Here is a 19,662-nt window from a genome sequence, read left to right as displayed (position 1 = left end):
TTTTAAAAAACAGAAGGAAAAAAAAGACGCTCTGCAGTATTTAAAATTACACTTTTCCTGCTTGTTATGTTAAAAATGTATGTCAGTGTCCAGTTTCTTTTGTCTGTACATGTAAATGACAAAAAAAAGCTGCCCTGCACTGAATTCTTTAGGACAGTGTAAATTTTGAGGGATGATTGTTATGTTGGCTGATATTCTTTGCTTTTATGAATGCAATGTATTGAAGTTATGTTGCAACTTTCCAGAAACAGATTTTACAAACAACTAAACAGCAGAGCATGAAGACACTTCTCCGTTTAATCACCATCATTTGCTCATTTGTGATGCTACTTTGACCTGCAGAAGTCGTGCAGAAAAATTGTAATGGCATTTGAGCCCTTGTGCTGAACAAATGTCATAGGATTACACCATTTCTACCCTAATGTATGCATTTTTTACTATTAGTACACACTGGAGTTCATAGATGCCAACAGCAATACATCTGTGATGGGTCAATATCAGTTGACCTGTATTTCACTCTCTATTAATTAAGACAACTGGAGCAGCCAGTAATGTGTGAGCAGTGAAAGGAGGAGAAGACCTACAGCCTCCATCTTTAGTTGTCATGACAAGCACACTCAAGTTGTAATCATCAGTTTTATCTTTAACATAACATTGAAAAGAAGACTGATCTTTCCATTTTTCTCACGTCAGTCAGTTCTGTGGGTAGGATACAGCGCTGATTAAGTCAGATAGAGCATGTAGTTCATTTAAAATGACATTTGACAATCTGAAAGGACAGAAAGATATCAGATGTGGGTTGGCAATTAGATTAGCTGATATTCATGTCTTGCATCAACTAATGCTATGATTCAATGCAGACTTGTGACAAATTCAAGGAAAAATCTAAAACCCATAGTGAGTGCACCTGGCAGCTTTGCAGTGGTATAGGGAGCTTAGCTTGAGTTCAGCTGTCCCCTGAGAGGGAACAATTACTGCAAATCAATACAACCTTTTTCTGAATGATAGCCTTTATCTGAATATAAAAGGTTTCTACCCTGATTGCTGCATGGTTGCTTCCATGAAAAGAATTTGAGCATGGCGGGTCTCTGTGAAAAGGATGTGATTCATTTGCTATTGCTATGGCCTTCATAATCATCTGAGCTTAACTTAGGTGAAGACTTATGGGAGATTTTAGAACAAGAGTGCAAAAACAAAGAAAAAAACTCACAAAGCTTGCAGTTGTAGTAACGGAGTGATTTTTCTGCTCACAAAAAGACAAAACATTTAAATCCATCTACAATTGTTGTTTTTTTAGGTTTCTTCAGCTGTTTTTTTCTTTGATGGGGAAACATAAAATGACAGGAGGTGAAGGGCTTTCATTTAAGCGGATGGCGGTTAAACAGTTGAAGGGAATAATAAGGCATGTGTGGGTGTATGGGTGTCGGTGCGCTGGAGGGGAGTATAATTGAATACACAGAAGGCCTCATTCTGTCCCGTCCATTGTCTTAATTGTCGTACTACTCTGTTTTGCAGACACTGTCCTATGATTGCTGAAGGAGAAGCAGAATAGAAACATAGTTTGTACATGTTCAGTGGCTTGCAGCACCACTTGCAGGTTCAAAACCATAAATGCAGCCTACTGGACAACATTAGCTTAAGTGGTCATTAAGACTTAGACCTTAAGCGTGTGGGAAAAAGAGGCACTACAGTTCTGCACACATCACATGGCTTTCTGTGAAGAAAAAAAAAGCAGCTAGGAAACAAGGAAAAACAGGAGTGTTTAACCATTTGTTAGACATGCCTGACTTGTTCCGGTCCTTAAAGGTGGTTGTCCATCAGTGTCCACAGAAACAAATGTGACTGGCTACTTAAAAGTCCCAAAGGTTTATGGTTATTAATTATAGCAGATCAGGTATTGCTAATCCAGGTGTAGGTAATTAATAGTTGTCAGGGGTGGAGGACGAGAAATTCAGCAGGTCCATAAATCTACTCCTTTAAAGGAAAGAGACAAACACAATATCCACACTTCAAAACTTAGTTCTATCCTTTATTAAAGTGTGTTTTGTTTTATAGGAAGCTTTTCTACAAACTTTTTATCCCTTGGTTATGTGTGGTAATAATTAACCAGTGTATTTTCAGGACTGATGCTGCAGAGGGGACTCTACACAGAAGGGAATTCATTGCAGGCTGTTATTCTCTTTTGTGTATCTTCATGCTAAGCCTGAGGATATGGGAGGATTCTTGTGCAAAAGAAGAAGAATCTCCCCTTTATTCACTATCGCACAAGTTTTGGGAAAGCAAACGCATCTCAATGAAGATGAATTATTCCTCGCTGAGAATCTGTGCTTTGATTTCTCCCTAATCGAACTCAAGTTTGGCTGCACTGAAGTTCTGAGGCACAACAACACATGCATTTTTCATAAAAGACAGATCATGGAAAGCAGTTCGGACTGGAATAGCGGTGACATATTTTGTGCTGAATACACCATGCATATTTCATAGTGAAAAATGTTTTCTCCCCAGCAGCTCTGTCAATGCTCAGGCTCAGAGGATTCAGAAGAGATCGAGTGTTGCTCTCCCCACCACTTGGCAGTGTGGGAAAGTAGAGGTTCTACTGCTAACCATACATTTTTATACATAAATCATCAACATAAAATCATAGTCATCTTAAATCCCTGTTGTTTTATCAGAATTTCCACAAGCTATAAAGTCAGCAGACCACCACACCACTCTACAAAAGACAGAAAAGAGCAGCAACTGTTACGGCTGGGGCAGCAGTCGTGTGGTGTTGTGAGAAAAGGACCCAAAATGCAGATACTTGCTGGAGTGTGAGTGAGCGTTTACTTATAGTGATGGCAAAGTACAAAAACAGGAAATAAGGAACAGGGAGCAACTAAAACCTAGACTGGGAAAAACTAATGAACAAACCTGAAAACATGAGGACATGGGAAGATACACAGAGATGACACAGAGAATGGAGAGCAGAGAGACGCGAAGGTTTACCAAGGTTTACACAGATGAGCCGACAACAAACACAGACAGGCACACACTATAAATACACACAAGATAACAAAGGAATGACACACCAGAGGGGAACACAGCTGAACATAATTAGACACAATGAGACACAGACCTTCAAAGTAAAACAGGAAACTCACAGACTGTTTTACAACACAAACTCAGGGACACGAACAGAGCACAGGGGGGAGAACACAGGTAGGAGTAATAAAGCACTAAACAGAAGAACCAAACCCTAAGAACTAATACAAAATCAGAAGAAACTAGAAAGTAATAACAATAAACTCAGAACGCTGGGTCAGCGACCCGGGACAATGACAGCAACACAGGGAAAAGGTGAAAAGTGGAAAAAAGATGCCTGTCTGTGTGTGTGGGTGGGTGAGTGGTTCTAAGCGAGAAATTATTTTTCTGTTATTTTATCAGTGATAAAATCTCAATTTTAACATTTTTATTTACTAATAACAAATCATGTGTTGATTACAGTTCCTAGTCCACCATATTCAGTGTGAGTGTCATGCAAACCTAGAGATGAGATGAACTGATGTTCCAGCAAATGAAAAGGGGAGACTGGGACAACACAACAGGGTGATCAGGAAAGTGGAAACAGCTGGGATAACAGGAGTAACAAATCAGGCATAACAAGACAGAGGAAGTGAAACTGAACACAATGCACATGAGATGAGGGACTGTCAAAATAAGGCAGGAAACAAAGTGAGAAGCAGACCAAAACACACAACTTGATGTGGGAAGAGTAACAAACACATGACAGATAGACATGATCGGCCCAAAAGACGGAGGGAGAGAGCGAGGAAAAGACTAAGGGACGGGTTGGGGAGACTAGCAGGACACTAAAGACATAACACAGGCATGAAGACTGTGACAGATGGGACATGACAACAAGACCGACTTGGTAAGGTAGAAACTAACACAATGAAAGGACTGAGGGACAAGAGGGGAACACAAAAGGAACTAAACGATGTAAAATAAACATGAGTTGCCTGAAATAAAACAAGAAAACTAAACAAGGAAACATAACCCACTATTAACTATAAGCAAAACAAAAATAAACACACAAGTCCAGAACACAAAGAACTAAACACTGGGTCAAAGACCTAGAACCATGACAGTGGGCTGGCTGGAGATTACTTGTTATTCAGTTCTTTTTGTCATTTTTCTGTTGAATACATTTAAATCTATTGTGTTTTACACTGCTCACTGCATTTAATCATTAATTATTCATCACTAGCTCTCTTCCACAGCGTGTCTTTGTCCTGTCTTCGTACCTCACACCCAAGTGGTCATTGCAGATGGCTGCCTTTCCTTGAGCCTGGTTCTGCCAGAGGTCTCTTTATTTTAAAAGGGAGTTTTCCATCTCACTTTGACAAAAGGTCTCTTCTTATCAGCATCTCTGGAGAGGCACCTACCCACACCTTTTTCAGGTGAGTTGGACAAATGTGCAGCATTTCAAACCCCGTGTTCACTTTTTTCTGCCAGCAGAGGCACCCATACGGGGAAGATGGAGCGCAAATAACTTTCTTTGTGCAATTACTGTGTGATTATACGATCAAGTGAGCTCAGACTGCTCTTAAAGCCAACCCAGAAATTGCTTACTCTGAGTTTCTCTCTAAGTTTAGGAATGTGTTTGACAAAGACTCCAGCAAGACAGCAGCCGCACATCGTTTGCTAAACCTTAAAAAAGGAAGACGAAGTATGGCTGACTACTCTATTGATTTCTGGATTCTGACCGAGAAAACTGACTGCAGTCAGCTAAGCGACTGAATGCCCGGTAAGCCAGATGTGCCCTGTTTTTCACCTGTTTCTGTTTTTCGATTACCTACAGGCCGGGATCTCACAAAGTCAAGCCAGACGCCTTGTCACACCAGTTTTTCGTCACCGACAACAAACAGAACCCAGCACCAGTACTTCCTGTCTCTTGCTTAATCTGAGCCGTCACCTGGGAAATAGAATCGGGAAGCCCAGCAAACCAACTCGAACCCTGGAAATGGTCCATCGGGGCGGCTTTTCAGTCCTGTCTCCATCCGGTCTCAGGTACCTCACTGTGCTCACACAGCCCACCTCACCTGTCACCCTGGAGTACACCGCACCACTACCTTCTTGCAGCGCCACTTCTTTTGGTCTATCCCGGGATGCCCACTAATATATGACTGCCTGTTCAACCTTGTTCAAGCCCAGAACAAGCCATCAAATCAGCCACTTGCGGGATTATTGCAACCTCTGTCAACACCTCCCCGGCTCTGGTCACACATTGCCCTGGATTTTGTCACCGGCCTACTCCTCTCAGCAGGTAACAACACAATTCTTACTATTGTTGATCATTTCTCCAAAGCAGCACATTTTGTGGCCCTATGCAAGCTTTCTACTGCCTTAGAGATTGCGCAGCTACTCACCACCCATGGTTTTTTTGCCTTCATGGAAGGACATTGTTTTGGGCCGGGAGCCGCAGTTTACTTCTCAGGTCTGGAAGGAGTTCCGCTCCTTAGTCCAAGGTCAGTCTCTCTTCTAGGTTTCATCCATAGAGTAGCAGGCAGACGGAGCTGGAGGCCACTCTGCCCTGCGTCGCCTCATCCAATCAGGTCATCTGGAGTGAGCAGCTGCCTTGGATTGAGTATGCTTATAACACCGCTCTAACCACATTTGAGGCCTTTTGGGTTTTCAACCACTGCTTTTTCCCAGAATCAAAGGTGAGCATTCTGTTCCGCCTCTTCAGTCTCATCTGCGCAGGTATGGTGGGCCACTCGGGCAGCGCTGCTGTGCACCAAGGAGCGCAACAAGCGCATTGCAGACCAGCACCGAGCTCCCGCACCGGAATACTCCGTCGGCCAGGTTTGGCTCTCCACACGTTTCTTCCCGGTACATTCAGAATCCAAGAAGCTCACCTCAAACTATGTTGGATCTTTTGAAGTCTCAGTTCTGGTAAATCCTGTCTCTGTAAGACTCAAACTCCCATGCAACATGAGGAATACACAATGTTTTGCACGTCTCACAAGTAAAGTCTATTCTCTCCAGTCTGTTGTGCCCTCATTCCAGGATCCCTCCACCCACCCAGGTCGTGGATAGGCTTCCAACCTGCTCCTTTACTTGCATCATGGACTTTAGGCAGGGTTAGGGAGTTCCAGCATTTGTTGGAGGGCTACGTCCCTGAAGAGTGCTCCTGGATCCCACGGGCTGCTGTCCTGGATAAGACAATGTTGTGGGACTCTCATCGCCAGTATCCTGACAAGCCTGGTGAGTAACCGGAAGACCCCTGCATCTCTTCGACTGGCTCAGCGTCAGCCCATATGTTGTTATTGTTTTTCTCCGCTCTCTCTATCTCACTCTCCTATCTCCTGCCTGGCTGGAACTCGTCACAGGTTCCTGCCTTTGGCCCACACACCTGGAGTGATTAACCACCTGCCGCTCAATAACCTGGTTTTCTGGCCACTGTTTAAGGCAGTGGCTCAGTACTTCTCCCCGTTGGATCATTGAGTAACCTGAGTCAGTGCAGCCCCAGCAAATCCTAGGCTCTGTACGAATCACTTGCTTGTTTCTGACTGTGTGTTTCCCTGTACATAGGTACCCTGGACCTGCTCCTGTTTACCTTCCCTTGATTCCTGAGTTTGGCAGGGTGGTGTGGAGTGAGAGTGTGTTTTCGCAGAAGATGACTGTGGAGTATACATTGGAGAGGAGCATGGCGTGTGTGATAGTGACTTTGTGTATGGACCTTCCCCCTCCTTCCCGTGGAACCCCGACCTATTTTCTTGAAATTCAACCCCGACCCCCGCACTTTGTATATATTTCACCTGGTGATTGTAAATAAACTTTTGATTTTCATTCTAAGAACTCTGAGTCTGCACTTGAGTCTGTTCGGTCCCATGACAGTTTCTTTGTTTTTATGACAAGTGGTCTAAATATGGTCTAAATATGTTAAACTCATGGACCCATCATCAACTTTTATGTAGCAGTTACGTTTTGGTTTTTATTTTACTGTGTGTATTTTTTTTTTTTTTTTTTTATGCAGTGTGATTCAAAAAACCAAATTTGAGTGTTTTCACAAAAATGGTAGCCACATTTTAACTTTTTTGCAAAGTGTAGCCAAACACAAAAAATTGCATTTAGGTGAAATGTGGTGGATTACTTATATAATGGCAAATTCTCAGCTGCCAACAGAGCACCACAATCGCTCACCATCACCTCTCAGCTATCATCTGCTGCAGTTTGTCACAACCCATAGCATCCCACTGACTCACCAGCTGACAGCTCTGGGACCCCACTGAAGGGAATCAGATGGATTGTGAGCACAGCTATGTGTGCCAAATTGAATGGTGCACACTCGTTTGTGAAATATACATTTTCATATAAAAGCTGACAAAGAAATTTTATCTCAAACCAGGGACTCGCTGAGGTATCATCACTGGAGAAAATTAATTGTTACCCGCTCTGTGGCAGCGTGTGACAGTTTTTGAATAGGGTAGATAATGGCTTTATCATCGCACCATGAAAAACAGCCATATTAAAATAAGTGACAAGCAGTGCAACACGAAGGGCACGAGAGCTGCGGATATTGGATGGGCCGGCAGAGAAAAATCAATGGAATCATGTGGAAAAACTGCGCAAACATCATCTGACAAGACACCAATTGTCAGAAGTAAAAACAAATTTCAGAAGTAAAAATGATAAGATTTCATAGCTGTTAGAGGAAAAAAAGATTCCCCAAAATTTAGCTCACACTTGGTAGTTGCCTGGTGGAGAAAGGATTGCTTGGAGTATTAAATTTCTGTGCCACACCACTCTAATGCATCTCATTATAGCTAAACCAAATAATCAGCAATCAGCTGCCTCTGAAAATGAAACTTCACCAGGCTGAATTTACTACAACCTAAAACCTGGCTCTTTATCAAAAAACTTTAAACATGCACAACAATAAATGCACATTTTTAACATAGTGATCACTTGGTTCAACTAATAACTGGAAAACATATCATTAATCATATTTTTAAATATATTTATTTTGAAAAGAATAAGACAAGTAATTGTTTATGGTATATTTAATAAGTCATTATGATATTGCTTTAAATTAAAATCTAGAATGTTTTCAGATGTGAACAAAAGATATTTTGAGGGATTTGCATGCCAAATGGAAATTGTACCTCAAAAATGGAATTCATTTACTAAATAACCTTACATGTACCCTTAAGATGACTTTAATTCTTTAATTAACAAGCAAAATCAGGGCTTCACACCATGAATTAATGCATTTAAATGTTTTAAGGTATTTTAAATGCACAATAAATGTTATCTAAAAAGAACAAAAGTAGAAACTCCATCACTAAGGCGAATAAACCAGCTGTTCTCCACTGAACCAGCCAAGGTGTAGTCTCAGTGGCAGGGGAACAATATGGGAACAGCACCACCAAGGCTGGATACGGAACAATACTGGAAGAGCATATGGGAGAAGGATGCAACCCATAACAGCAATGCTCAGTGGCTAGTGGATCTGAGGACAGACCACAGCAACCTCCCCGAACAGGGTCCAGTAACCATCACAGTGGCAGACATCCAAGAAAGGGTCTCCAATATGAAGAGTTGGACAGCACCAGGCCCTGACATGGTTCACGCCTACTGGCTGAAGAAGCTGACTGCACTCCACAAGCATCTGGCAGCACCAATGAACCAGCTGCTAGTTGACGAGAGACACCCGGAATGGCTAACCGAAAATGTCTTTAAGCAAACAGCATTATTAAAGTTCTTCATGAATAGGCCAAGTGTCCTCTTTTTTGGAAATCAAAATATGGTCACCATACTGGTGAGTGTCAGCACCACAGTCCAGGATGAGACAACAAACATCCACGAATACATCATGAAGATGGCCCCAACTGACAGCGTGCTCAGTGAATGCCTCAGGCAGCAGAAACCCAAGAAAGAGGGGGAAGGCGAGGAACCATCATGGAAGGACAGGCCCCTGCACGGTATGTACCACCGGCAGATAGAGGAGGTGGCTGATATCCAGAAATCCTACCAGTGGCTGGACAAAGCTGGACTGAAAGACAGCACAGAGGCATTAATCATGGCAGCACAAGAACAAGCTCTGAGTACAAGATCCATAGAGGCTGGGGTCTATCACACCAGGCAAGACCCCAGGTGCAGGCTGTGTAAAGATGCCCCAGAGACAATCCAGCACATAACAGCAGGGTGCAAGATGCTAGCAGGCAAGGCATACATGGAACGCCATAACCAAGTGGCCGGCATAGTGTACAGGAACATCTGTGCCGAGTATAACCTGGAAGTCCCGAGGTCAAAATGGGAGATGCCCCCAAGGGTGGTGGAGAATGACCGAGCTAAGATCCTGTGGGACTTCCAGATACAGACGGACAAAATGGTGGTGGCTAACCAACCGGACATAGTGGTGGTAGACAAACAGAAGAAGACGGCCATAGTGATCGATGTAGCGGTTCCGAATGACAGCAATATCAGGAAGAAGGAACACGAGAAGCTGGAGAAATACCAAGGGCTCAGAGAAGAGCTCGAGAGGATGTGGAGGGTGAAGGTAACGGTGGTCCCCGTGGTAATCGGAGCACTAGGTGCAGTGACTCCCAAGCTCGTCTCCCTCCTATATATATATATATATATATATATATATATATATATATATATATATATATATATATATATATATATATATATATATATATATATATATATATATATATATATATATATATATATATATATATATATATATATATGCTTTGTTTGGCATTGAAGCATATATGTCTCATATTTTGAATTTCCAAAAATAGGTACTTAATGTAAATAAAGTATTATTTACATTTAAGCAATTCACACAAAAACCCAGATTTTAAAAAAATAATTTCAAATGTCAAATTTAAATGTAGAATAATTGAATGTCATTTTTATTTTATTTTTTGTTTATATTTTGCTGGTAAAATAGGTGCAGCATTTATTAAAACATCTGCAAATATACATGGAAATAAACTTTTTCACAGTGCGTATAATCACTGTATATGCACTCAAATCTTAAAACTAAAATAAAAATAATTTTTGAAAAGATAATTTTAATAAAAACACATCATCCATTTTCAATTGGAAAACTGGATCCAAAATATAAATTACTTTTATCATCATAATTATAAAATGATAAAAGGGAGAATATACTTTACTGAACTGATATGTTATTTTTGCATCAGCAATATTTCTTTCTTTTTGCAAATCAGTGCATTTGACGGATATTAAAGTAAACAAAGACAATGATTTGAAGACTAACAATGAAGGTTGTGACGAACAGCATTTCAGACCATTAACTGTCTGCTCAGCATAATTTAAAATAAGATATAATTTTACCGATTTCTCATTTGTCATTTGTGTGACATAATTTGAAGAAAATGCTTTACGGGATAAGGAGGCAGGAGCACTCAGACAAGACCCAAGATGAGAACATTTAATGTGGCCAAATGAGCATGAAGAAATATAAAGCGATGCTAATGATCAGGGCTCATTATTCTAGTTATAGACTGAACTGAGATAGAGTTATTCATATAAGGCAGCTCAGTGTGAGTTTTCAATCAAAGAATCACAGTAACATATTCTTAATATGTCATCTTAGCGTTTTTGATGTCAGTCATATCAATCCATGTAGACAGCCGACCTGAAAATACACGAGCGTCTCTGCCTCATTCCTATTCCCCTGGAGTTTGTCTCTCCTGAGCCAAAAGATTCCACTCAGGCGTTGAGAATCAGCCCATGAAAACATAATGAGCAAATACAGCAGCAAAGAAAAGCCTGGTAGACTGAGGACTGGGGGATTTTGTGCTGCACAGTCCTACCACGCACTTCAAAGTAAAGCACCCTATCCCTGGAGAGGTCTCCCGCTGCTCTCACCCCTAAACACTGCAGCAGCATCCTCCCCCTCCTACCTTCTTCTTCTTTTTCTTCCTCCTCCTCCTTTCAGTTTCTAATCTTCCAATTAAAGGTCTCTGGCCTGCTACCTGACAATCCCCATTATGTAGTGCATCTTTTCAGTGAATTTCTGGCTTGAATAAAAGCAAATCTCTCTCATATATTTCTAAATGATCCCATTTCACATTGAAATGACCTATGCAGTTACACAGGACATTGTTTGGTTGAGCAGACATACAATAGCCTAGATTTTTTATGCACAAAAGAGCAGCAAATGAGGTTAACTAAAGCATAACTTTTTTTTTCATCAAATGACATCAAGAGGAGAAATGATTGCTCTAACTGCCAATAAAACCCTGGGGTGATGTTGCAGCTCCAGTGAACTAGACAAAGGGGCCCATCGTTGCCAGAAACCATTACCTGCTGAAGATGCTCTGCTCCTGTGGCCTCTACTGTGGCAATGAAATCAGTAAAATGGATGGTAATTCGATTGGCCCCTTTGTCCTTACAGAGAACTGCTCAGACCTTTCAGGCTTGGAACTTGAGCACAGACCTTCAGATTTGACAGGGAATTTTAATTGGCAGTCGAATCGGTGCAATTACAGTGCAGGCTGTTAATCATATGTGCCCTCACGGGTCAGCTCAGAGTGCACAACGTGCTGACAACTAACATGACAGGCATACACATCACTGTCAATGGCAAATTAGTGTTTAGATATAAGTATCAACACAGCATTGGGAAAACAATCCATTACAAACAAACTTTGGATTTTTAAAGTGCATAAGCATTCCTGCAAAATCCTGCTGACTTAAGTAGCACAGGGTAAGAATGTTTCAGTGGGTCATGTATTTTCCAATTTATGAAATCTGGTACAAATAATCAAGCTGGCAACAGGGCTGTGAGCATCTGTGAGTCATGTATTTGACATTACTTCAATGTGTGAATTTCCAGGCAGTAAACACAAAAAGCCAGGCATTAACTAAGTGAAAGTAAGTGGAAGAAAGGGGAGTTTCCCTGCCCCAAAACATCTTCAGAGGACTTTCATATGCAGTGTCTGTGCACGTCATGAATTATCCATGATTGCAAAATAGATCTCCTGCTTGCAGAAGCTGCACTACATGGAATATTGGTATGTAAAATAATGCGAATTATCTGCACAAATATGTATGCAAGCATAGTCTGTCTGGGTTCAATCAGCATTTCCAAGCTAAGGAGTACATTTCCTATGACACTCAAATGTCAGAGAACTTTGATTAAATAACCAGAGTTTGCATCTTGTTATAGAAACATAATTGCTTTCAAAAATGTAATTGCATTCTTACTGTAGAACATGCAGCAGTGTATTCCCTGAACCCCAATATTCATCTACACACCTAGACACAACACCAGCAAAATAATGTGGGCCCATAAATCCTCCAGAAACCAAAGCAAACAGAAGAAAGCACACTCAGGTCTGGCAGGGCAGGCTGCCGTTGCTGGGGAAACAAGAGACAGCGATGGCCGACAACTCAGGGATAGGATGAAGCAAGGGGATGTGTTTCTGTGCCTGTCCATCTGTGTGGGGGGCAGAGCAAAAGGGTGTTGCTAATGATGGGGTGAAAAGGGGGACAGTGTGAAGAAGTCTACTGTGGACTGATGTGTTGTTGCATGATGGCTAAAAGCTTAGGACTGAAGACTGCTGAATGGAAGGCTGATATATTTGGAGCACCTCACTTCTATCACAAAAGAGTTAGATGTCCAAAGCTGAGTGCCGATCAGGCAAGATCAAATATTGTACTTGAAAAAGTTGATGTTTTCCTCCCCTCATGCCCAACCAGTCATGACAGATGGCTCCTCCCTGAGCCTGGGTCTGCTGAAGGTTTCTTCCTGTTAAAAAGGAGTTTTTCCCTCCCCCAGTTGCCACTCGCTTGTTCATGAACGATTTTCTGTTCGTTTAGTTTTTCTCTCTATTATTGTAGGGTCTTTGCTTTATAATATAAAATGCCTTAAGGTGAGTGTTGTTGTGATTTTGGCACTATATGAATTAAACTAAACTGAACTGAATTGAGTGATGATGGATCTACAGCTTTGATTTGGCACAGATTTTCACACCAAATGCCATTTCTGACGCAACCCTCCCAAGGTCTTGTGTTTCCTCTCAGTTTTAAACTGGAGCTCTTTTGTGTGTAAGGCAGATGTCTTAAAATTACACTGTAGAGACACTAAAAAGGTAATAAGAAAAAAAATGTAATATATGTCTTCATATTTATTACAAAATACAAGTGCCAAACCACAGTCAACCACAGGCATGTATTGTAAGTATGCAAAAATAATCAAGAGAATACATTTTTAGATCTACATAAAAGTCAATCATCAATTGCTTTTCAAGAAATAAGGCCATACCCTCTGTGGTTATAGCTTCAAGGATGTGGAGAGCTGCCACATTTGTTTATGGTATCATAAATGCTTAAGTGTATCCTATAAAATTGAATGGCTGCTCAGCTTTTTAAGTTGTGTTCCTTGAGTTGTTCTATAAAAAATAAATAAATGAATAAAAACATATACTTACATCTACCTTTAGTAGAACAATCTATATTTATTACGTGTTTTAGGTTTGGTATTGATCTTGTATCCCCCAGTCCATGAAACAAGAATTGTATTTGACTGCAACGAAGGTGTTTAAAATTTCAATACATAGAAAAATAATTACCTAGTTAATGTATGATGTAAATAAAAGTTGTTTTTGTTTATTTGTTTGTTTGTTTTGTTTGACAGTGCAGCAACGATTGAGTGATAATTAAGCTTGGGTTTTTTCCTACCAGAAAGATTTCACCCCAAAATCTGCATTCTTTGTAACGACCAGCAGGAGGCAACTGTCCTGATTGCACAAAGAAATCAAATTATCAAAAATTACAAGAGAAAAAAACCCCTATTTCTCACTTTATCTATAACATCAGTAAAGGCTCTCCTGATACATTTGCAGTCACACTGCACTGAATACAACATTTTCATTTTGTAAATTATCGAGAGTCAAAAAGACTCTAATTATGCAGTGGCGTCATGAATGAGCAGAAGCTTTTCATTGTCACCTTCTTTGTATTTTAAAATCATCTGAGAGAGGGTGAATCTGACAGTCAAACTGACAGTGAAATGTATAGTTTATAATCTTTTTTCACTCTAATAATGACCATACTTTTACAAACTGAACTTAATTTTTATTTAATGTGATGTGAAACTAGCCTCTTAACAAGAATCCAGGTTTAATGAATGTCTGGTGGCTTCACTTTTCAATGTGAAGTATCTTGCATAGTATCTGTGGAAAGGCACTTTAACATTTAGTTTAAATTAGTCCTGAGGTTCACTGGTTCTCTAATCATAAACAGACACATTGCTCTACTACGTCACTGTCTTACATTCAGAAATACAAGAGGAACAAATACGTATTTAACCACTGCTGAAAATAATTCCCAGTACTGTGTTTTAAAAACTATAGTGCCCAGCTGAATTAACACTTTGTTTAATTGTCCCCCCCCCCCCCCCCCCCCCCCCCACAGCATATTAAAGTGTGCACAGAGAGTTCTTCTGAAAATATTTATTAATGCAAATTGTAGATGAGTCATCAACAAGGTATTGTTTAAAATGAACAGGAGGGGAGGCAAGGCTTTTAATTTGAATTTAGTTAAATTTATCACACACTGCCTCTTCATCTTCTCCAGCCTACATAACACCACCATGAGCATCTTCTTTGCTGGCTGTTTCTGGTGTGAGCTCTGTGTCCTTTGGAGAACCTGGGCACTCTTTGAGAGAAAGAATGACTGCTCTGGAGATCACAATACTTCTACATTCATACAACTGTAAAGTTGTCTTGATATGAGTTTCATCTGTATTCTCATTTCATATTTTCAAAACAGAACTCCATAAAATATAAACTGTGACTTTACACTGCACTCTCACATTGCATTTGTTAGAAAAGTGCCCCCTAATCACTATGTTTAACTATTTGCAATTACAGGCAAAAACTCATCAGTGGCTTGCCAGGACCCCCTTTTACCTTCAGAACTCCCTTAATTCCTCAGCAATTTTCGTCCATGATACAATAGCATCACACAGTTACTGCAGATGTATCAGCTGCTCCAGTTCACCACATCACAAAGATGCCGTATTGAACTGAACTCTGGTGACTTTGGCGCCCATTTGAGCACTCATTGTCATGTTCAAGAAACCAATTTTAGATTATCAAAGTTTGGGACATGGTGCATTATTGTACTGGAAGCAGACATCAGACAATACTCGGGTAGGCTGTTGCACTTAAACGATGCTTAGTTGGCAATAAGGGGCTCAAACATTGGCAAGAAAACATGCCCCACACCATTACACCATCAACAGCAGCCTGAACCTCTGATACAAGTCAGGATGGCTCCATGCTTTTATTCCGACCCTACTATCCAATTTTTTTTCCAGTCTTCTATTTCCTAGTTTTGGTAAACCCTTCTGAATTGTAGCCTCAGTTTTCTGTTCTTATCTGATAGGAGTGGCACCACGGTGCAATCCTCTGCTGCTGTAAATCATCTGCTTCAAAGTTCGACCTGTGAGTTCAGACTTGTCAGTACTGCATACTTTCTTTCCACTGTGACAGCCATTCTGAGAGAATGATGCCTTAAAGCCTTAAAATCACCTTCCGTCACCATTTTGATGCTCGGTTTGAACCTCAGGATGTTATCTTGATCACATGCCTAAATGAATCTAGATGCTGCTGACTACCGTACATACTTGTGCCAACATTTAAACAAAGTACTGACTTTTTTTTTTTATCTTAAATTGTTGATTAATTATTGAATTAAATTCTGTTCTTAAAATAAATAGTACATTTAAAAAGGCTCGTCTTTTAAGGCGTTTTTGCTCTCATGTAATTTACTTTTAATTTTTAAAAAGCACTAAGAACCTTTTTGCCGAAATATACAAATATACTTCTGTTCTCTTCCAGTTTCATTTTGCATGTACAATGACAATAAAGAGCTATTCTATTCTATTCTATTCTATTCTATTCTATTCTATTATATCACTTCAATTATTAATGATTTATAATGCAAGGTAGCATTTTCTGGGTGCGCTTGTACTGCCCTTTAAAAAATGAATCCCTACACCAAAGGTTATCAGAGTAGTATTATTGTATGATAAATAATTTGAGGTATATAACAATATACAATATTCTAGTGATGCCAATACAGTTTGGTAGAAAAAATCTCAACTTTCCTTATCTAAAATCTTCCAGCTCCCTAAACTGGCATCATTGTATGTGATAATTACCCGAGACTCATCTTTTTTAAGACAGCAGCTCCCTCTACTGGTCTCAAGTAGTAATAAAGTCTCAAGGCTTTATTAAAACCAATTCGTTTCGACTCAATCAATTCGACTCAGTTCTCACAGCAGAAAAGTCATTCTCACCACTCATAATCCAGTTTTCAAAACAGTTAGGGAATTTTTTACAACACAGCGTAACCTGTGCAAAAGATGCTCCAATGATCAAAATCTTTTTTACTTTTGTTGAAACATGAATGGTCAATCAAGCACATCAACTCTGGTAAATGAATAAAAACCATTCACTGACCTTTAAAGACTGAGTCAATAAAATGTTTGTTTGGTTTTTGGTTTTTTTTGTCAAAACCATACTGACTTTGGAAAGAGTTCTGCAGAAATGAAGGCCGATGTAGAGTGCTTTGTTTTCAGCAAAAAAGAAATGGAAAGGATTTATTTGAAACTTTACAAAACTGATGAAATGGAGAGAAGCAAAATACGAAAACAGACAAAGAGAGTATGTACAATCTGAGAACATAGCAGCAGATGTTGAGAACTGAGTTAAACCTCAGTTTAACTAAGCATCAGAATAAGGAAGAACGATAATTATTTATGGCGTGGATTTTGATGTCAGCTTGTGTGAATATTTCAGACACTGTAGATGTACTTTCCCACACAATCCCCTGCAGGGTTTACAGGGAATGGGCTGATATGAGAAAACATCCAGTGAGCGACAGTTGTCTGGGTGAAAAAACTTTGTTGATATCAGAGGAGAATGGCCAGATTACTTCGAGCTCTTGGGAAGGAAACAGTAACTCAAAAAACCCCCACTCACTCAGAAGAGCATCTCTGGGAGCCACACCTGTCAGTTAAGAACAGGAAACTGAGGCATTCTTAGTACATACTAGAAAGGGAAATTTAGATGAGCAACTGTGACACAAGACTGAAAGTATGTATTTTCATTTGTTGTAAGTAAAATAGTTCTTGTAATTTTGCAGTAACTTGATTGAAAACACTAATGCAATGCTGGACAGTATTCAAGAAAGTGACAGACCTAGAGTTGTAAACAACAAAAGTACAAACTGCTTTGATGAGCTGTCAGACTCAAATGAGAAGTGCATCAATGCAGTAATAAATATCTTTAGTATTGAAGTATGTGTAGAAACAATGACAACACTGCTTTGACTTTTCTGCTGTGAGAACTGAGCCAAAGCGATTGAGAAAAACTGTACAGAAAGTGAGAGAAAGTACCACAAGCTTAATTAAAACACAAATTCAGTCATTTAAAAACATGATGGGGGAATTTAGATATAACTGATAACAGAACCCACAAGTAAGTCATTGGTGAATTTTTGCAAATACTAAGAAAACATGTTTATGTGGGGTTTTTTGTTACCTCCTTTAGCAGAGGATAAATTAATTCATTTAATTAATTTAAATGTTGCATTTTACTGTTATCCTTTTATATCCTATATAGATTTTAACTAACATGTGATGATCTGATGACATCTCTAATCGGAGTAGGTGTCACATAGAGATCATTTTGTGTGGAAAATAAGTCAAAAGATGCATGAAATCCCCCATTTTTCTGTGAGCACACACAGAGCCTGATGCAGAAAGCCCTGATTAACAAAGAAAGTTGATATCAATCATCATGCGGCCCATTATTCCCAGCTGATGTTTTGTGATTTGTCATGCCAGCTTATGCAAGGGGAAAAAACAACAACAAAAATCATGGCTGTGTTCAGTTTGATTCCTAGTATACACCTTTGGGCTACTTATGAGTTTGTGTGTTTAGTTTTTGGATTTAGTTTGGATAACGTTTCTGAGAACTGTGACTCAGTCAAAATAAAGACTTGCCTTCTGTGTAATAAGTCTTCCTCCAGAGTCAGTTTGTAATATGTCATGGAAGTTAATGCATGCAACATATATAAATGTATACTTATCTACTAGCAAATAAACATGACTGAACAAGAACATTGTAACCACAATCACACTGCTATAATTCAGTGATAATTTATGTATATTGAACCAAAGCATTTCTATTCCCCTTGAATCAGAACCTTTCTAATATATATATATAAATTTTTAATCATCAAAAAATAAAGGAAAATTTGAATAGTTTTTGAATAGTTGTCATAGGATTCAATGCTACCCTGTGGAGCCCCACAAGTGACCTCAGCTGTGTGTTAGAAGATATAAGTGTATCATAGCATGTACATTACAGTATATTATTCACTCACCCATCCAAAATCACTGAATTCAGGTGTTTCGATCACTTCCATGGTCACCAGTGTATAAAATAATAATAATAATAATAAATTTTATTTATGAGCGCCTTTCAAGTCACCCAAGGACACTTTACAATAGGATAAAACACTTAGTAAAACAATGGCAGAATAAGAACAATAAAATAAAGCACAAGATAAAATGAACAAACAGTGGATTCACAGTGAATATGCAGATTTGAACAGATGAGTTTTGAGTTGGGATTTAAACTGGGGGAGAGAACCAATATTTCTTATTTCAGGGGGCAGCCTGGGAGCAGAGCAGCTGAAAGCTCTGCTTCCCATGGTGGTGAGGCGGAAGGAAGGTACAGTAAGCTGGACAGAAGAAGAAGAACGAAGTGAATGGGCAGAACAAGTGGTGGTTAACAGGTCAGAAAGGTAAGAAGGAGCGAGGTTATGAATGGCCTTGAAGGTGAGCAGAAAAAGTTTGAAAATTATCCGGAATTTCACAGGGAGCCAGTGAAGTTCCTGAAGAACAGGGTGATGTGCTGGTAAGAGGGGGTTCTGGTGATAATGCGAGCAGCAGAGTTCTGAACCAGTTGAAGCTTATGGAGGGATTTTTGGGGGAGGCCATGCAGAAGAGAATTGCAGTAGTCAATACGGGAGGTAACAAGACTATGTACAAGAATGGACGTAGACTGGGTGGAAAGAGAAGGAAGCAATCTGTTAATGTTACGTAGATGGAAGTAGGCAGAACGGGTGAGGTTATTGATGTGTGATTTATAAGAAAGTGTACTGTCTAGGATGACACCAAGGCTCTTAACCTGAGGAGAAGGGAAAACTGTGGAGTTATCGATGGTAAGTGAGAAATGGTTTGCCTTCAAAAGGTTGGATTTGGTGCCAATAAGGAGGATCTCAGTTTTATCCTCATTGAGCTTTAGAAAATTAGAGGTAAACCAAGATTTTAACTCGGATAGACATTCTGTAAGGGAAGAAGGTGGGAGGGAGGAATCAGGTTTGCAAGAGAGATATAACTGGGTGTCATCAGCAAAACAATGAAACTGAAGATCAAATTTGCGGAAGATGGTACCTAGAGGGAGGATGTATATTATAAAGAGAAGAGGGCCTAAAACTGAGCCTTGGGGTACACCAGAGGTGACGGGGAATAGGCGAGAGCGGAATGATCTTAGTTGAATAAACTGGGAACGGTCGAGGAGATATGATTGAAACCAGGCGAGGGGTGTG

Source organism: Astatotilapia calliptera, chromosome 7 (genome assembly GCF_964374335.1).
Source record: "Astatotilapia calliptera chromosome 7, fAstCal68.1, whole genome shotgun sequence".
Classification (NCBI taxonomy): domain Eukaryota; kingdom Metazoa; phylum Chordata; class Actinopteri; order Cichliformes; family Cichlidae; genus Astatotilapia; species Astatotilapia calliptera.
Note: the sequence above shows the minus strand (reverse complement) of the source record.